At 35.0% G+C, this 7,890-nt stretch overlaps 1 pseudogene; it reads left to right on the top strand.

Annotated features, from left to right (window-relative positions):
- Positions 1-4,556: 4,556 nt before the first annotated feature.
- Positions 4,557-5,433, top strand: LOC122748110 (annotated as a pseudogene).
- The last annotated feature ends 2,457 nt before the right edge of the window (positions 5,434-7,890 follow it).

The raw sequence follows: 7,890 nt of genomic DNA, 5'->3' as shown, positions 1-7,890 counted from the left end.
TGCAGAATTCATATGAATTAAATTATGAGTAATCTATCAAGAAATTTGTTTTTTGTTTTTTTTTAAGTGAGGCAATTGGGGTTAAGTGACTTGCCCAGGGTCACACAGCTAGTAAGTGTTAAGTGTCTGAGGCCGGATTTGAACTCAGGTACTCCTGACTCCAGGGCCGGTGCTCTATCCACTGTGCCACCTAGCCGCCCCTATAAAGAAATTAAAGAAAGGGATCAAGATGTAGTGTAGTTGTCTCAGATTCAAATAGAAACAGCAACCTCTAAACTTTCCATAAGGATCATTGCAGGCAGCATATTGACTTAGAAATACTCATATCAACATTATGTTCTATTCATTGAACACTGGCAGCAAGGTGACACCTACACTGAGAGTGCTGAACTTGGAGTCAGGAAAAGTCAAATTCCTGAGTTCAAATCTAGCCTTATATACTTACTAGCTCTGTGACTCTGGGCAAGTCACTTAACCCTGCTTGCCTCAGTTTCCTTATGTGTAAAAATGAGCTGGAGAAGGAAGGGACAAAACATTTCAGTATCTTTGTCAAGAAAGCCCCAAATGGGGTCAAAAAGAGTCTGACATGACTGAAATGACTAAACAACAACAACAATTATATTCTATTGAAATTTTATTATTTCATTAAATATTTCCCAATTCTAAATATAATCTATTCTAATCTAGTGGTGGCCCTAGGAAGTGTTGCCAGACATGTGTGTGGTACCTCTGGTATACAGGGTAGAAGTTTAGTTTCAGTATCAGGATGTCTTCAATTTATGTCTGTTTCTGTATCATATTGTCTATGGGATCACAGGTACATCACTCAACTATTCAGTGTTTCAGGTTACTCTCCACCATATAAATTGTAGAACAGTAATTTCTTGCTTTGGAAGAGGAAATTTCCTCCCCACACAGGTCAGTTCAAAATAACAATAATGATAACAATGAATAGCCTTTATATAGGGCTTCTTTTATTTATTTTTTATTTAGAATTTTATTTTTCAAATTACATGTAAAAACAAATTTTGACATCAATTTTTAAAACCTTTGTGTTCCAACTTCTCTTCCTCCCTACCTCCCCAACCTCAGCCCCAATAACTCAAGCAATTCAATATAAGTTATATATGAGTAGTCATGCAAAACATCTCCACATTAGCCTGGTTGTCAAAGAAAACAGACAAAAACAAAACTTCAGATTAAGGAACTTTCAAAAAATTATGTTTCTATCTGCTTTCAGATACCATCAGTTCTGTCTTTATACATCAATAAAATCTAATTGGTTGGTACTATTTAAATCTATTGGTTGACATTACTTGAAGGTGGTCTATATTAAAATGAACTCTATGGGAGACATCAGTGAAAGAAATGCAAAACCCATCAGTCAAGTTGCTCAAGGCAAAGTCCATTATCTAAGTGTGGTTTAATCCCACCTGTCCTTCAGCAATACAGACAAAAGAATTTATCTTTATTCCTTTAGTTCACTTGGATTTGTCCCAGATGGGATGTGATTAAGTATCTCAAGGAGAACTCCATTTTATGAAGGGGTGTGGGAGAAAGGACTTATCCCTGGGTTCCACCAAGAAACTGATTATTAATAATTATTTTCTCACAGAATCAACATTAAATCAAACCTCTAAACAGATTCTGGAGCTACAGAACCTACAAAAGGATGGAGTGAAATAATTCTTGCCTAAGTTTTTCCAAATTTCCCTTGGACACTTTACATCAAGCCTCTAAACAGATTCTGGAGCTACAGAACCTACAAAAAGATGGAGTGAAACAATTTTACAGATTAAGAAAACTTAGAAGGACTTCAGGAAAACTCTGACTCACATGGGTAAAAGGAAAGCACAGTGCAGTGCAGAGGGCATCTGGGTAAGTCAGCCAGAGGCTCTTAGCCCAGTATTGATCAGGAGATGAGCCTCATTCATCCCATCTCAGCAAGATAGTTGCACAGTAGGCCAGTTATGAAGCATCCAGCCCCAATACTGAAGGCAACCTGCCAGATGGAGTATCAGCTACACAACAGGCATGAGTAGACTGGACCAGCCCAAGGCAGTAAGCAAGCCTTGAGCCCCTAAAGCCCCAGATCAGAAAGCCAGTGATAAGGTCTTTGGCCCTCAGAAAAAGAAGTTTGGTACAATGCTCCCTTTGCCCCAGAAGCATATTCCAACTTGAAAACTCACAAAATAGGCTAAAATATTAGTAAGAAACAGAAAAAAATTCCTAGAAATAATAGAAACTACTATGTTGACAGAGAAGACCAAACACAAACTAAGAAGAGGACAACGTCCAAATACATATATTTTTATAGATGTACAAATCTTTATGAGCACATAGTTAAAACACTTTTTAAAAAATTATAACATTGCCTTTATTAAAGAGAACATTAATGATCTAACTTCCCCTGACATGAACAAGAAGAGTCAGAAGTAGAGTATAATTACAGCCTTGAACCTCACTCCCACCCATCTCCCCTTCCCAAGCCTCTACTTTCAACTACATTGCTGTGTAATGTTTAAAATCTAAATGTGTTGTCTAAAAAATCTAATGTGTGGTCACCTTAAATTAGAAGCTTTAGCACCAGTCTTTGGGCATTAAGCATTTATTAAAGCACACTAGGTATTAGAAAAAAGAGAACATGTGGAGTTAAGAAAAGGCCTATCTAGCCTAGAGTTCCAGCCTGGTCTGGTTCTTCCTCAAGTCCTCTGCCATGAGCCTGCTTCAACCATGAACTCTTCTCAAACTGAGTATGGAAGATTTTTATAGGTCTGGAGCAGAAGCAGTCCTTACATACTGCTTCAAGCTGATTGGTAGGTGTCATCCAAATCCATTGGTTCACTGAAATTGAAAGTGGTCTCGAGTCGAGTTCAAAGTCCTTTGCTTCTGAGAACAATCTCTTCTTAAGGACTAGCCTGGTGTGGTTACAATCTAATTAACTTGCAGTAGGCTAAGCAGCTAATTAGTCAATCACTCTCGATTAATTCAATCAGTTTAGATTAATATCCAGGTGGGCCTTTGAGTATCTGCCAAATCCTATTATTTTCTCACAGCTGTCTAGCTTAGAACCCAGACACCAACTCCATTAATGGGTTCAGCTCTTAAGGAAAATGGAGACCATCCTTCAGGAAGAATTGTAGACTAAAACAACTCTTCTCCCTTTCCTCTAGTGCAGTTCTTGTATCTTCTTCTTCTTCTTCTTCTTTTTAATAATAAACACTTTTACTTAATGTTTTGAGTTCCCAATTTTATCCCTTCTTCCCTCCCTCCCCTCTTTCCTCACTGAGGTGGTAAGCAATCAGATATAGGTTATACACATGCAATTATGTAAAACATTACCATGTTAGTAATTTTGTATAAAAAAATTGAATAAAAGAAAAAATGAAAGAAAATGAAAAATAGCATGCTTCAGTCTGTGTTCAATCAATATCAGTTCTTTCTTTGGAGGTGGATAGTATGCTTCCTCATTAGTCCTTTGGGATTGTCATGGATCATTGTATTATTGAAAATAGTTAAGTCATTCACAGTTCTTCATAAAACAATATTACTGTCACTGTACTACGTTTTCCTGCTTCTGCTCACTTAACTATGTATCAGTTAGTACACATCTTTCCAGGCCTTTCTGAAATTATCCTGCTTGTCATTTTTTATAGTACAATAATATTCTATCACAATAATTTACCACAATTTTTTTAGCCATTGCCTAATTGATGGGCATTCCTTTGGTTTCCAATTCTTAGCCACTACAAAAACAGCTGCTACAAATATTTTTGTACACATAGCTCTTTTCCTTTTTTGGTGGATGTCTTTGGGATATAAAACTAGTAGTGGCATTGCTGGATCAAAGGGCAAATACACATATTTAGATATTATATATACACATTGATGTATTGTACATAAATAATATAAATAAAAATAAATAAAAAATTATGTCATATATAATTATATTTTTAAAATTATACAACTAAGTATATTTGTATTATATATGTTCACATAGGTACACAAACCAAGAGAAATATATATGTATATATGTATAGACAAACAGAGATATATACAATGATAGCATCAGAAACAAGCTGACAAAGCAAAAACTAATTTACTTTTTTGTCTGCCCTCAGTAGATGGATATTGTCTGATGGAAGATTTATGACTTTAAGAGTTCTTACCATCTAATTCTCAACCAAGCTTTCTCTGTGTCATCAACAACTTCAATTATGTTAGGTATTCTATTATTGAGATTCTCATAATTCAACTCTTTCACCAATGAAGAACTCAAGCAATCAGAGTTTCAAAGAACACTCTACAATTGAGGCCTAAAACACAACACTAATAACATTCTTATTGATACTGTATTTGTAATACACCATCTGCTAGTAATGAAAGAGACATTCTCAGTAGCTTTTTCTGCATGGAGATAAACAGTGACTGAATAGGACAATGAGAAGTGTCTTCTTCATCTCAGGAAATATCTTCTACTCCTCTTTTTTTTTTTTTTAATGAGCAAGAATCGACTGGTTTTGATTTGCTATATGATTCCAACTAACAAAAAGAGAATGATTTCTAATGACATAGTACTGGGCATCTTTCTTCTTTTTCAGACTGGATTTGGCGTCCTGGGGAAGTCTTTCCTTGTGGGTCTATATACCATCACCTTTTCCTTTGGTCCCAGGCTGAAACCCATTGACTTGCTTCTCATCCAGCTGGCTTTTGTCAATGACTTGGTGCTCTTCTCCAAAGAGATCCTTCAGACAATGGCTGCTTTTGGGTTTACTAATTTCTTCAATGATGTGGGGTGCAAATTTGTGTTTTATTTTCACAAAATGGCTTGGGATTTTCCTTGGTGTACCACTTGCCTTTTGAGTGGCTTCCAAGTCATCATTTTAAGTCCTAGCACCTTCCAGTGGGCAAAACTTAGAGCCAGAGCCCCAAAGTACGTTGTACCATTCTGTTTCTTTTGCTGGATATTCTATCTGTTGACCAATTACATTATTATACATATGGGATTTCATTTATTGTTCTGCCACATTTTCTGTTTCATTCTATATTGCATTATTTGTATTCCTAATCTCCCTTCCTGATTTTTTGTGTGTAGGAATCATAGTTGGGACCAGTGGATATATGATTTTTGTCTTTTATAGACACCAGCAGAAATTCCAGTCACGACAACAATCTCAAATATAGTGGTTTCTCTGAGACCAGAGCCATCCAAACTATCCCACTGCTTGTTATCCTGTTTGTCTCCTTTTTTCTGTGAATTCTATCTTGGTATTGTATATTCACTATGAGAAATCTTCTTCCTATCTGGTTCATACCTCTGCATTCTAGGTTGCCTGCTTTCCAGCTTGTAGCTCCTTTGTTTTAATTTTTGGTGACTCTCATGTCTGCAAATACTGGTTGGTACTCTGGGAAAAGAAGATTATACAATTTTGATATAACTAAGGGATTTTACCCCCAAACTATTCACCATGGCTAATATAATGAAAGAAGAAAATGATAATTCTGGCATGGGGTGTGGGAAAATAGGAACAATAATGTATCTTTCCAGCTTGGATTGGTTTGGCTATTTTAGATAGAATATTGTAACTTTGATCACCCCTCCCCCCAAATGATTAGCCTGTGCATACCATTTGACCCTCTATATGAAAACTAGGTTTATATCCCAAAGAGCTGGAAAAAGATCATATCTATACACAAATGTATGTAGAAACTAATTCCTTAGTCTTCTCAAATAGGAAATTAAAGTAGTTTCCTTCTGTTTGTGAATGACTAATTATTGAATGACTATATTATATTACTAGAATTGATTATAATTTTAAAATAGGTGATTTAATGGGGAAAACCATCTTTGAACTGATTAAGAGGAAAATGAAGAGAACTAAAACATTTACACAGTGAGATTATTGATAAAACAACTTTGAAAGATTCTAGTGCCTTGATCTATACGATCATAAATCATGAATCCAGAAAATGGAAGAAGAAATACACTACTCAACCCCTTCCAGAAAAATAATGAATTTAAAATGTATCATAGATTATCAGGTATGCAAAAAGCCAGGAATTGTTTTGTTTTGTGAACTATGGACATTTATGATGATAATTTTTTAATGACTCTATGGGAAGGAGTGGTGGTAAAACATGCATGACATATACATGTAAAATATGCTTATAAAAAATAAAAAGTCTGAAAACACCAATAGCTCAAGTCACAAGGGTCAGAGTAGGGGTTCCAGTGTAGTTTCTGTGACTCCAAAGTCAGTGATCTGTGCACCATGCCTTTTAGTAACATTGTGGCCAATCTTTACAAGGGTATTGCAGATTGACCATAGATTACTGGGTACTGAAAACAAAAGTTTACTCCATGGATCTGGCTGTCCCTACATCTCTGACTACTTTAGAGATGAATGAACTAATATACAGGGTGAGCTAAAAATCATGGTTTTAAAAAGTTTTTGAAAAATATCTTTCATTATTTTTTGATATTCATGAGATTTGATTTTTCATGCATAATGTAAATTCATTTTTTATGTATACTGTATATGATGCTGTGTCAACATAAATAAAAAACAAATAAAGGAGTTATTAAATATTAAAACCTCTTTGTGACTTTTGGCCTACTCTGTACAATGATTTTTTTTTCAACATCTCTTCCATCTCAGTGGAGTGATTAACATTCTCCTTCGAAGAGGGAATTTGAAAAACCCACAGTAAATATATAGATGACTTTTCTCCACTACCTGTCACTACTTCAACTTTATACTTATAAACTCCCTAATATTCTTTCTTATGTAACTTCTTCCAGTCATCTATTTATTTAATACTGCTCCCCTAGTCATATGCCTACTTACTTAGTTTTCCTTAGTAATTTCATCCTTAGTCTCCCAATTGCTAAGCATCTGTGTCCCCAAAACAAGACAATTTAAATAATTTTTTTTTACTAATTGGTAATATGAATACAATTCCTCTTTTCCCCCTTATTTTATATGATTTAATGTGAATTATTGCAAGTCTCTTTATTTTTATTTTTAAAACCATAAAAGTATTTTATTATTTTCCAGTTACATGTAGAAATAGTTTTCAACATTTGTTTTTATAAGATTTCTACTTCCAAATTTTTCTCCCTCCTTCCCCTCTCTCCAAGAAAGCAAGCTATCTGATATAGGTTATATATGTTCAGTCACATTAAACATATTTCTGCATTAGTTGTTCTGTGAAAGAAGAATTCAAACAAAAGGGAAAAACCTCAAAAAAAGAAAAAGAAAAAAGAGGAAAGAGTATGGTTCAATTTGCATCTAGATTACATAGTTCCTTTTTGTGGAATTGGAAAGCATTTTCCATTATGAATCCTTTGGAATAATCTTGGACCATTGTATTGCAGAGAAGAGTCAAGTCTATCACAGTTGATCAAAACACAATGTTGCTGTTAATATGTACAATGTTCTGGTTCTGCTTATCTTACTCAGCATCAGTTCTGTAAGTCCTCCCAGATTTCTCTGAAATAAGCCTGCTCCTCATTTCTTATAGCACAATAGTATTCCATTACATTCATTTACCACAACTTGTTCAGCCATTCCCCAACTGATGGGCATCCCCTCAATTTCCAACTCCTTCACACCACAAAAAGAGCAGCTATAAATATTTTTGTACGTGTGGGTCTTTTTCCCAGTTATACACCAATTCATTTATTCTTCCCTGAATCACTGTAGGTGACTTTTTCTACATGAAGTATTCTAAACTTTCTTTCTTTTTTTCTCAGTCTTCCCTTCCTCCCTTTTGGATGAGGGCCTTTCCTCTTACTTAAATGAGAAAATTTAAGTGATCAGCAAGGAATGTTTTTTTGTCTACCACATGTCACTACTTCAAACCTACACTCTAAAACCTCAACATTCT

This window comes from Dromiciops gliroides, chromosome 3 (genome assembly GCF_019393635.1).
Source record: "Dromiciops gliroides isolate mDroGli1 chromosome 3, mDroGli1.pri, whole genome shotgun sequence".
Lineage (NCBI taxonomy): Eukaryota > Metazoa > Chordata > Mammalia > Microbiotheria > Microbiotheriidae > Dromiciops > Dromiciops gliroides.
Note: the sequence above shows the minus strand (reverse complement) of the source record. Positions and strands in the feature narration are given on the sequence as shown.